At 39.1% G+C, this 13,433-nt stretch overlaps 1 long non-coding RNA gene across 1 annotated transcript; it reads right to left on the bottom strand.

Moving 5' to 3' along the window:
- Nucleotides 1-756: 756 nt before the first annotated feature.
- Nucleotides 757-11,646, bottom strand: LOC117947870. The gene is made up of 3 exons (XR_004657343.1): nucleotides 11,636-11,646; nucleotides 8,689-8,694; nucleotides 757-856 (listed from the first exon to the last, which is right to left on the bottom strand). It is a non-coding gene; the product is annotated as an uncharacterized LOC117947870 (long non-coding RNA).
- Between the last annotated feature and the right edge of the window lie 1,787 nt (nucleotides 11,647-13,433).

Below are 13,433 nucleotides of genomic sequence, written 5' to 3'. Positions count from 1 at the left end.
GGAGTAAATCAGATATGATATTCTTAACCAAATACCTCGATATCGGTATTGCGGTGATAATGTAGGGTTGACAATTGGTGCTTGAACAAAATGTCTTCACACTTAGGTTTTAGATAACTAATCATCAGTAATGTGGACATAATGTCTAAGTGGGGAAAAGGCAAATAATAGAGCAGCTAGAACAGTCTGGTAAGTTCAGAAAATGATATCACTTTACTGTAATGCAACATTTAAAACCAGGAAAAGACTAATGTCATATCACAATATTAAGATTTCCAAAATCTAAGACCATATCTAGTCTCATATCTCGATATCAATACAATATCAATTTATTGCCCAGCCCTACTTTGCTCGCCCATTAGCATGCTGTTATGTACCTAATGTTTGTAAATGTATGGTGTATGTGTGTGTGTGATGCGGTTTCCAGTGCTATTCTTTGCCCAAGACAAATTTCCCTCGGGACAATAAAGTTTCTAATGACTGAACTCTGCTCTGCAGTAGAGCTGGGCAATATATTGATATTATATTGATATTCTAATATGAGACTAGATATCGTCTTAGATTTTGGATATTGTAATAGGACATAAGTGGTATCTTTTCCTGGTTATAAGCTGCATCACAGTAAAGTGATGTCATTTTCTGAACTTACCAGACTCTTCTAGCTGCTTTATTTGTTTGCCTTTTCCCCACTTAGACATTATTTCTACATTACTGTTGATTATTTATCTAAAACCTAAGTGTGAAGATATTTTGTTAAAGCAGCATTTGTCAACCCCAGAATATCGCTGCAATATCAATCGAGTTATTTGGTCAAGCATATCGTGATATCTGATTTTCTCCCCATCGCCCAGCCCTACTCCACAGGCACATCCACACCAGTATTATAGTTTGAATATGGGAATGAAGGAACCACAATCCCAAAAGAGTTCATAATTCCAGCTGAAGATTGCAAACAAAGCACCTTTTTTTGATGATACTTAGAATGATGATATCATTTTAAAAGCTGAAGGGAATAATTCTGCAAACTCACCTAAACGTGAAACAAATGGCTGCTGTGAAAGTACCATATTTATCCCCCATCTCAATCTCACACTTCTACCTTGAATAAACCATTGGCAAAAAGGTTCAAAATTAAAGTCAAACTTTGAAAAGTATTAGCAGAGCAAATTGTGAGTAATAATGGGGAGAAATTGAAAAAAAAAAAAAGGCTCGGCCAGTGCTGCAGACTACTGCCTCTTGTTGGGAGCGGGCAGCTTTAGGTTTACATGGTTAACAGTGTGAAAAACCAAACACTGGGTTTGGTCAATTTACAGGCAAATATAAAATTGGATTATCTATAAAAGGGTTGTTTTTATTATTTTCTGCCCACATCTTGAACATAATTTATGTAAGGGTCAAGTAAAAGATTAACTGCCACGTTGCATTGTCACACCTACGCTGGATCCACATATTCAAGTTTTCGGATATTTGTCGTTTAGATAGGTATTAAATTTCCAATTTTGGGATTTGAATACTTTGTGCTTTTTTTTCTTATTCATTTAATAATGCAAATACAGAGTCATCAACTGATGAAAAAAGCAATTATATAAAATAATTTGTAAAAAAAATGTGCATGCGGGCGGAAATTCACCGCTATGTTTTGTCAGGATTAGGCAGCTAATCTCTGATAGCCGTTGGCTATAACATATACAGCACTATCCTGTCTCTTCATCTCTGCCGAGAACGGAGACATGTTGAGTTATCTGGTGAGGTCACTGGCAAATCAGAAACCTTGAATATTCAATATTGATTAGTACTGAAGCTTTGAAGCACAAAAAAAAATGGTATCCGGGACAGCCCTAATCTACTTAAGTCATTTGAAAAGGACCATTGCCTGGAGTTATTAAGTGACAATGGAGAAAAGAGAGAATGGTAATGAAATGCCATCCAGTCTTATGTTTCAAACTCCACTTTTGTACTTTTCGACACTTGTAATGGCTAACAGAGTAATCGCCAAGGAAAATAGTTGATAGCTGCAGCCCCAGTCACAGCCATGGTGCTCCAGCACAGCTGATGCTGACATGTTCCTGTAATTATGTTTGATTCTGCAGTAATATCTTGTCAGTGTGGTGTGAACAGCCAACAGCAGATCTCCCTTCTCTCAGAGGACATGAGTGGCCAGGCAAAGCTCATTACAGGGTATACCATGCACTGAAGAAAGAGCGAGCAGAAATACCTTTATCCTGCTAAGGTGGGTCCCTGTTGGGACTCGGCAGCTGTCATTCACCATCAACTCCAGCTGTGCTAATTCCAAATAAACCTCTGCTTGCAGCAGACTGCAGGGTCTCCTGAGGACCTGGACTGTGACAACCATCAGTCAGGCCTTAAAATGGGGGCATATTAAAGATAGGGTTAATCCACCATAGCCAGAGGATGTCCCAAAATCCCTGTTGTCATAGATAATGTGGGCCCCTGCAGCACATGGGCTAGTATTTAACCACAAAGCAAACACTAGGGCTGTAACTAACAATTATTGTCATTGTCAATTAATCTTTTGATTACTGTTTTGATTAAATCAATGAGTTGTTCGGTCTATAAGATGCTGAAAAATGTTGATCAGTGTTTTATCCTGTCATCAAATGTCTTGTTTGGTCCAAAACTCAAAAGATATTTAGTTTACTGTCACAGACGAGAGAAGAAACTAGAAAATATTCCCATGATGAAGCTGGAGTGAGAGATTTTTGACTTTCTTTTCTTAAAAAAATTACTCAAAACGATTAACATAATCAAAATAAATAATTAATTAGTTGACAGCTAATCAATTCATTGAATAATCTTTGCAGCTCTAGTAAAAACAGACTTTAGACATCCCAGTAGTCCGGCCTGTTGAGGCAACCCAATCCGTATACTGTGTACTAGAAAGATCCGGTGTGTTAAATCTACAGTAAATGCAGGTTGAAGAACAGCTCAGCTCGCCTATCCAGGAGATGTGATTGTGTTATTGTCACCGCAATGGTAAAAGAATAATCAAAGACAGTTCACAGAATAGCCCCTAACTTTCCCGTTTATCTCAAAATCTTCCACAACACATTACAATGAGAGAGAGATAGGAGTGAAGTGAACGGGTTCATGCAATGACCTTTGTTGCACCGGAGTGATAAAATGCCATGGCATCTGTGTTTTTAATCCATCAAACAACCCTGTTCCTTCAACAAAAAACAAAAAAAAACTCAATCATGACGTGACCACTGTGGCGCATCATAATGTGCCCTAAAATGAAGATGACATCATACAAGGGATATCAGAGCGAGCTGCATACATTCATCAGAAAGGAGACGAGAGAGTAGCTCTTCTTTTTTTTTGGCATCAAACTATAATATAGCCGACATATGTTAACAAGGAAATATGGGCAGCAATGTGAAACTCTACTATGAATACATTATGAGGTGACGACCAAATAAAACTCACACTGTCACTTTTATGAGGTTACTATGTATCTATGCAGTCATCCAGCAGATGAAAGCCGTTTTATGCATCCATGTCCAGAAACTACCCTGTCTGCAGATTTCCACTCAGGGCTGAAAATAGTTAGACATATTTTCTCAATATAACATATTGAGAGAGGTGGATGCTATTATGTGCGGAGGGAGCATGCATTAGCAAATAAAACTGCAAATTTCAGTGCACCATGGCGCTTCTGAATTAGATTAGTCAATTCACTTATTGCAAACATTTAGTCAGAGCAAGCAACCTGGAGCACAATAAAAATAAAAGATGGATGGCCTGATGTAGTTCTACATTGTAAAAAAATAAACAAAATAACACAGGCATCATTTAGCTTTTCTCTCTAAAAGGTTCCATGGTATTGTTGCTTTTATATGATGCATTATAGTGATGTATCAGTGTTTTCTTCCAAGATTTACTATAATGATGAGTGAGACTGTTTCTTAGTAAATGAAAATGTTACAAGCATGCAGTAATGCCACTGTAGCTGATATCGTGGGACATATCAACAGCAACACTAAGATCGGTATAAAGTTGACAGAGGACACACTCGACTCAACTTTTAGCTTATGAAATAATCAATGGAGCTGCGCAGTTGGCTACAGCCTAGTATTTATAGTCTAGAGAATACTGTTGTCATTAAAAATGTATTTCTTTCGACTACCCGCTACCATCTACCCATTATAACATTGAATATGTAGCTTAGATCCGTAAGCTTAAAGCATTCTGCTTAACCTGCATTCATTTAAAAATTATTTTCATACAATCATCCTAATCGGGATTCATGTGGGTAAAGATTTGTAGGAAGGAGCCTACAGCCCATGTTTTATAATAACTAAACAACATGCATTGAGGGCCTCACGTGAAACGACATTATCAATGCAAAATAAATAGGGGGACAAATGGTGACATTTTGTTTGCCACCGGGTTAACCACGTTCATTAAGCCTGCATGAAACAACATTGTGAGAACGCACAGGGCGAAGTATCCATATGCGCTGGCAGAGCCACGTCAACAACATCTGCCGTCGCATAACAGTCGAGCGTCAGGGCGGTCAGATTCTCCTCCCACCGTGGTTGTGTTTACCCAATTTCTTTTGAATTCTCCTTCACATCTTTACTTGACCTCATGACGTGTACCATCGGGGTTAAGGAAAAGTGGTTAGGAAAAGGACTTGGGTCATTTATTGCCTTTTCGACCACAGCCCAGGCCTCACCGACTGGGAGTTGTCCATTAGACAGGTGACAGGGTGTCTGTAATCACCACCTCAGCAAAGTTCAGACAGACTATTACCTAGACCTAGACACACACACACACACACACACTTTTACAATCAGTGTGGCTGGCCACACTTCCCTCATCATTACCCCTGGAGACAGGAGATAGAAAAATCCCACCAATACCATATCTCCTTGCTGTGGCGGATGGCTAATGGCAGAAGTATGGTGAGATTTTTTTTTTAATCTATTTTTTCCACTCTACACAAGGTTGGGTACCCACATAGCACTCCATCACTGTTAGTTACCCGCACCGCCCCAAAAACCTGCCCTGAGGAGGAATAATTTTGCATACGAGGTAGTGGAAGTGATCACTGAATGAATCATTGTGAAGCAAATGTCATTTGTCCCTGTACCGCTACTGGACAACTCCGTGTGATGGATGAAACACAGGGTCAAATCTGTGAGTAGAGTTAAAATAAATAAATAAATAAAATGGAGAGAAGGATGGAAGGGCAAGGATGGATGGAGGGGTAGAGGAGGGATGAAGTCTGTGTTAATGATATGGTCATATGTACACAGTGGAGCTCAGATGTGATTAAGGCAACGATATGATGGGTGGTGTCAGTGCCGAGCTTAATGACTAATGCAATGAGATGGAATTGGAGGAGACACTGGTGTCAGGCTGAAGTGGAATAATGCCTGGAGCCTGTGCAGCAGCAGACACATGGAACTGCCACAATGAGCAGGCTCATAAGCACAAATCGTTACGGTAGCTGGAGACATGCATAATTAGCCTCACTGCAGAACAATCCAAAATTGAAATTCAGTGCTTTTGACATTCTGTCAGGCAAATGACAAATAACCAGAAAAAAATAATAATGATGATTATTTCACATATTTGTCATGAATCAGTACCCATTGCTCTAAATGGATTCTCACTGGGAGAAAAATAAAAAAACAAAAATGGAAAAAAGACAGACATGTTTCAACACTGGGACAATGACTTAGTGGTGGAATGATGAGGACCCAACCATTATATACAAAAGTATTCATAAAAATGCAAACTTGAGCATCCTCGGCGGGGAAAACGAGTAGCCTTAATCTAAAAAACAAAACGTGATGCCACTGAGATACAGCTCCAGAATAAAGTGTGTATTATTTTAAAAAAAAATGGCTTTAAAAGTAAATTATAGTGTGTTCTAGACCTACTCTATCTGTAAAGTGTGCTGATATAACTCTTGTTATGAATTGATACTACATATAAAATCTTTAAAAGAAACTTCTGTTACCGCGTGGGTATACCCGTCTTTAAAGTGTGTTCAGCCCAATTGTAAGGATGCCTGCACTGGTGGAGCGGTCTATGTGTTTGTCCTTTTCTTGTGTTTCCATTTTGTTATTTTATATTTGTTGTATAGTGAAATGATAGTGTATGGTTAGTTTATGTCTTACAATTGTATGTTCACTGTTTGAGGTTGTAATGTGTATTTATTATTTGCAATTACACACTTTCAAGTGAGTTGTAAGGACCTCAGGAAGAATGGCCCCTGCAATGCAGGAGCTACTGAGGATCCTGGAAGAAATCCACACGATTCACATCACAGTCAAAAACGGAGGATGGACAAAAAAAAAAAGCTCAATCAGGATGACCACAGACATTCCACTTTAAGGAGGCTTGGCCTTTCCAAAAAGAGAACTGCTTGCCATTGCACAGCTCCAATAATATCTCTGCATATATATAAAAAAAAGAGAGGATAGGGAGGCTCACAGGAAAGCATGGATTGTTTATGGTTGCAATATAGATTTTATACAGCTCCCAGGAAAAGGGAATTACGTCTTAAATTAGAAAGATGTCTCCGTGAGTTGTCAGCAGCAGAAGTTATGCGGTCCTGGCGGCTAGTGTGGCTGTGGGGGACACTGGGGAGCTGAAGGCTCCAGAATGGGGTTTAGCAGAGCCGGCTGACCTACAGTAAGCCGAGTCAGCGCAAAATAACAAAGTTACTCAAACCCCCTGATGTAACAATGGCCCAGATGAGGCCAATGTGTAAAGTACGACAAAGCAGAGGTAGAAAAAACACACATACACACACACACACACACACACACAGTTTACTAAGCCAAGCGCAAATCCATCTGTCCTTTCAAAGCTCTGCTGCTTCCATTTCAGCAGCTGCAACAATTCAGACAATAACAGATAATTGAAAAGCAACCAGATATATCGTGCATATTTGTGTTGCTTATCAAACAATAATGAAGGCGATAATAGTAAAGACATCATTAGGATGGCTCTTGAGTAAATTATTGGCTGCGCTTTTTGTTTTTAAAGCAGACTGGATGGGCTACTTTTTCAAAGCTTTAACCCTTTGAACTCTGCAATAGAAATGGTCTGCCAGTGCCTTGGCGGACATTGGTGATTTTGCTTTTGATGTCATTTTTTTTATTATTTTCAAATGCGTAATATCACCACAATTAGTAGAACCTAAGCTAAAAGGTTATGTAAGTCATTAGACCATAATAATTAAAGTATTGAAATTGTGTGACGACCGTATTTGTTTTCATCCGATTTTCCAAAATAAAAAACACCAAACATGTTGATCCAAAATTGTAAATGTATAAACAACAACAAAATATGTCTTGACTCTCCAGGAGTTATTTGTACATGATTTAGTTTTTGAGATAAGAGAGGTAATATCTCAAAAGAGATAAATAGCAGAGGTAAATAGCCACTCTGGAAAAGTGCTGGTAGGAAAGTTTCTTTACTGCTGCTGTACGGGACTGTGTTCTCTATGTTTAGCCTTATCTCACAGCATTGGTGTCAGGGTCCTGATCTTAAGACAGGAGAACATTTATCACAGAGGAGGCCCATTTATAAAATGGCATTCCTAACTGGCCTGCTTCCAGCTAGGACAACCAAACACTGGCTTTACTGAACACCGTGGGTACCAGGATCTAAGCTAAAAAAGGCAGAAGGAGTGTCAAAAAGGTGAAAGACATCCTTGGATATCCTCTGGATCCTTGCTTAAATTTACCCAGTGTACCCTGGAACAAGAGGAAAGGTTGACGTAGAATATTGGTCAATAACAATCCAATTACCTCCACCGCACAGTACACAGTAATGTCCCATTGCGGAGGTCTTTATCCACAACGCGCTGCGTCAAACTCTGATCAAGTAAGTCATTCAGATGCACACAGAGTGTGACATTTACACTTACTGAGACAGTACAATATGAATTATTAATTCAAAGCATGTTAAATTATTAAAGATAGAGAATGTGATCTGAGATTATAGCGATAAGTGTAGAGTCTGCAAATCATATCAAATCATATTTTCTTCCCATGCTTAAGGGCAGCACTTAAAATGGCAAGTGAATTGGAAAAGGGTGAAGACTAAAAAAAGGCATATTGCATGGCTTCTTGTAGAGCTGGGCAATATATCAATATTGTATCGACATTGTGATATAACATTTGATATAATATTTGATTTGGGGTATTGTAATATGACATTAGTGGTGTCTTTTCCTGGTTTTAAAGGCTGCATTACAGCAAAGTGATGTCATTTTCGGAACTTACCAGACTGTTGTAACTGTTCTGTTATTTGCCCTTTCCCACATAATCATTATTTCCACATCACTGATAATTATCAAAAATCTCATTGTGTAAATATTTTGTGAAAGCACCAATAGTCAACACTACAATATCGTTGCAGTATCGACATCTAGGTAGTTGGTCAAATATATCGTGATATTTGATATGTCCATATCGCCCAGCCCTAGTTTCTTGTAATCCTGCTGTAGTTTTGGACATATGCTATGAGGAAAAAAGATTTGCACAAAGAAGAGTAGCCAGGCCAGCAGTAATTATATCCACACACTCTTCACATAAATTTCCTCTGGACTTATTTTAAGTCTGTGTCATCCAAGAAACCGGAGAGTGTAATTTGTGTAATGAGAGACAAAAAGTATCTCTGCATGTGATAAAATATGTACACGTCTGACTTGCCTAAGACCTCTAGACGCATGAGACAGGACGACCAAGCGTCGTCTTTCTATTAAGGTTAATAATTCATAGGGCAATTAGGGGGCGTGTCGTTTGGGGGAGGGGGATGCAGGACCAACGTAATATAAGAGACCCTCCCTTCCTCATCTCCCCTCTGTGCCCTATGCCTTCATGCCCTTGGTTTCAAGGCACAGCGATCAACAACGTGACAGTGACATTAACAAGCCTCCGCCAAGGGGGCCGACTTAGTGGCCCTCAAAAGCCTCTCCTTAGCCTTATTACAGGACATATGGTTTAAATCACAGCTCGAGAAGATGGATGTCGGCCTTCTTTTTTTGCCAGCAGATCCAGATCCTGGTGCCCTAAAACAAACTAGGTTCAAATGTCTCAGCAAGATTCATGATCCAATACAATTAACATACACAGAACAACATTAAAATTCCTAAGATACTGAATGATTGTTTTAACGTGTCAACCTAAAATGGCCAGCTCAACATAAAGGGGCCTTCATTGTGGGCGACAGGCGAGACATTGTGTTCACCTTATAGTAAACTTGTACAAAATATCACGGCAGTTTTGGCGTCGGGCTGACAGAGCGCAAGCATGCCATAAATATTCCTTTTGCTATATCTGGAATTTATTGCTTACTGAAATAAAAAAGTAGGGGGAGAACTGAATCAATAGCTTTATTGTCCAAGTGTCAATTTAAAGAAACAATTTTTTTAGCCCACTGGCAAGTGTAAGGGTTAAACTTCTTTACTCAAGTAAAAGTAACAAAGTAGAGGCTTTGAAATTTACTTAAAGTATAAAAGTAAAAGTAGCCTCGCGAATGACAAAGCTACCTGGACCAGACAGATGTTACTAGAGAGCACGCTGACAGTGGACATGGAGAAAAGGCTTTTTATATGCCATTGGCTACATTTTAAATGGATGTCTGCAAATAGGCATTAAACCATATAGCTTATTTATTGTGACAGAGACAGGGACTCCAGGTTGTAAGATTCTGACTCAGTAGCAAGATATGAATTCAGTTGTGATTTTGTGAGAAGTCTGTGTATATTCCCATCCAATAATATTCACTTTGGTATTGATGATGCAAAAATAAAAACTCCAGTGAAATTATTTGAAATTTAATGAGGACTAGATTAGGACTGTACTTAAAGCTGATTCCGGTTTCCAACTTTGGCCCAGGTGTGTCTGTTAAAACACCAACAGAGACAACCTCTCTCTGTTGATGCTTCATTACAATCAGTAAAAACATGGGCTCTGCTCTTGCTGTTTGTCTGGTAACAAAAGAAATAAATAACACTGTAAAGGCTACCATACACAGTGCATAGGAATCATATATGCTAGTAAATTAAAAAACGGTACTAATTATCTCTTAATGAGCAAGGACGTTCAACAACCGCCATTATATCGAATCAACAGCCAGGTGCAACCTAGCTAAAAGGTGAAGAACTCAAACAAGCCAACTTTTAAATGTGCCAGAACTATAGACCAATACAACAACAGGCTAAAATGAACTGACAACGGTTATAAAACTTACAGTTCTCAAAGACGCACACAATCTCAGCTGGTTATCCCCTGGACAGCTAGTCCCTTTTTTTTCCTCTCACTTTTTCCCCATGTGGCGTGCGTGCCCGCTCGCTGTATGAGGCGCATGTCCGCGCTATTCTCCAACATGCACTCACAACCACACCTGATAGACGACCTTTAGTACAAAACCAAAGTAACAAGCCAAATTTGTAAAATGTAAGGAGTAGAAAGTGCTGATATTCGTGTTAAAATGTCAGGGGTAAAAGTAAAAAGTCGCAAAAATAAATAAATAGTAAAGTAAAGTAAAAATATCTAAAAAATCTACTTGAGTACAGTAACCAAGTATTAGTACTTCGTTATTTCCCATCTCTACTGACCACATGTCTTGAGTATAAATGCTGAAATTGTTTCAAATATGCTGTAATAATAAAGCATTAGTGTTCATCTTGTATCTGTTTTGACAAAAGATGTGTAGCAAAGGCCAGACAGGTACATAAATGTGTTGTAGTTGCCAGAGACAACCCTCAAAACCACCGTCCTCAACATTTATCTGAACGTACCAACATGACAAAAAAACATCACGCGGCTTTACTAACAGCTCAAGAGCCACCCTTATAACTCCTCTATGTAGCTTTCTACCTTGTTTGTCTATGCAACTCTGGCCACTGCAAGTGACAGATTGATTTTCAGCACTGCTGTGCATGTGCCACACAAAATCCATAACAGAAGTGCGATATTTTTCAGTCAGAGTCGGGTCAAGAGATGTGCCAGAGATCATGTGTTGTCCACTTCATGCAACACTGAATAGCAGAGAGCTCTGGCCTAATGAGACCTCTAACCTTTGCATTCCAGACACAGCTATTTGCAGACATGGGGCGACTTAAGAAGGAAATAGAATAGGTTGTACAGCGGAGGAGGCCAAAAGAAGTGAGTCATCACTTCAGTCTTCAACTCCAGGGTTTAGCCTACCATTATAAGGCTTAGGCGCTGTACCCAAGCCATTCTGGGCTCCACCTTAGCTGAAAGAATGTAAAATCAACGTTATTATCAAAACTAACTAAATGACCTTTCTCAGATCTAATGATCATAGTCAGTCCCCAATGGACTTCTCTAGCAAGTTTTGTCGTCAAGCCTTTTTGAGTTTTATTCATTTATATCTGCTCTAACTTCCAATGTTTTAAACACCGATACTGTCTGTTTTATTTGGATCCCCATTCGCTTCAGCACAAGCTGAAAGTTATTCTTCCTGGGGTCCTACAATCTGTTCTTGTGACCATACTCTTTACCACATCTCTCTCACACACACACACACACACACACACACACACACACACACACACACACACACACACACACACTAAGTCTTACAGTTTATGCAATTAATAAAAAATAAAAATGAAGACACTACTCTGAATAGATCATATTTAAGAAATAAGATAACAAAAGGCCCTATAACAGACTAATTGTGTTTTAAATATTTAAATTCCTTTGAAGGTTGTATGTCTTAAGTGATTGTTTTAATTGATAGTCTTTGGGAGAGTTTGCCCTGTACCTAACTGAACGTTGAATTGATTTAGTTTTCACTAAAATAAAAATAAAACTACCTACTACTGAATGCCTTGTTAGATAATGATGTGTATCAATACTAAAGGATAGTTTAGTATATAAAAGTAAAAGGTGTTTTGTTATAACATTCTGTAAAAAAAACTAAAACATTAGCGAATACACAAATCTATTTTTAACTTTAAACCATGATAGGCTTTCATGCATTTTATCAACATTTAATGGAAACCCACACATGGTTTTAATAAGGATCCAAAATGATGTGAAGATGAAAATTGTATTCATTTGAAAAGGGTAAACGTTTTATTGATAAAATGAAATAAAAGCAGTAGTATACTTTATGTTAAACATTAATAATTAGTTTGTGGTGGACAGCTCACCTGAGCCTGTACCTCATATACTCGGAACGAGCTGTAAAACACAATCCCACTTTACTTTCATGAGTTTTAATCTATTTTCACATTAACCCTTTGCTCGGAAACTTGACCTGCAAGGTTTCCAACATAACGCCACGGCGTCAACAGATAGATTCATGTGTCAGCTGGCATCAGTGAAGCGTAGCAGGGCAATATTGTTGATGTGATGTGACTCTTGCGGCCAGGGGAGATGGGCACGGCCAGGCCAAAGGGCTCCTAGCTGGGTGATTAATCACGATGATGACAGGAATAGCGGCGTTTACATTAGGAGCCGCCCAACACATATAGTGCATGTGCAGACAACTCAACAACCAGTAATACACAGCATTACACTAACACACAATTTCACTTTGCACTGTAACAATTGATGTACCATTGGTCACAGGGAGGTTCCTTTATTAATATCATCCTAATGACAAGTCACCATCATTCATCAGCTTCGTTTGTTATTGTGTATGCTAGTTTCATCTGTTATGTCAATTTAAAGACAAAAGCCTGATAATTGATAAGAATTTCATCACGCCACCATTACTAATGTTGCAATATGTGATCGGTGTCATGATTGATATTGCACACAAAACTAATCAATAAGCCCAAGCACTGCATTCCCTAAGACACCTCATCTAATCAAAACTATCAATCTTGCATGTCTGGCCTGGTCTGTAGTCATTACCTGCCTGAAGAGCTCGAGGCTATTAGCACCGGAGCTACCTAGTGAGCTGAGCAGAGTACCCTGAACATTAGTGTGGTCAAACACCCTCAGCACAGCAGGATGAATGAATGGCAGAGTTGTGGAGCCAGAAAGCATGATGCTACTAATGGGTCATGGTAAATGGTCCAGCTATGGGTAGAATAGGCTGACTGGCCTGCTCTGTGATCCAGAGCCGTGCCCATTTCACGGTGTCTGCCTGGGACCTTGCGGCACTTACTCACCTAGATGGAGAGCTTCATGCAGGGGCCCAAATTCCAAGGGTTTGTCTGAGGTGCCGCAACAATCACTGGAAGACAAAAAAAAAAGGAAGACATTTGTACCGGTTAAGTTATGAGACGACTGACACAGCTTTGTAAAGGGAAATCTGTCGTCACTGAGTCTCAAACACTTCGGCCCATCTCACCGCCTTCTCCTCATATAGCAATTGATAGCTTGGTTGCCACCACCCATTTCACCCTTTATTCGCCAAATTTGATTACAACAAAAGGAATTAAATGCACATTTATACAT

This window comes from Etheostoma cragini, chromosome 7 (genome assembly GCF_013103735.1).
Source record: "Etheostoma cragini isolate CJK2018 chromosome 7, CSU_Ecrag_1.0, whole genome shotgun sequence".
Lineage (NCBI taxonomy): Eukaryota > Metazoa > Chordata > Actinopteri > Perciformes > Percidae > Etheostoma > Etheostoma cragini.
This window is presented reverse-complemented; position numbering and strand designations above follow the sequence as displayed.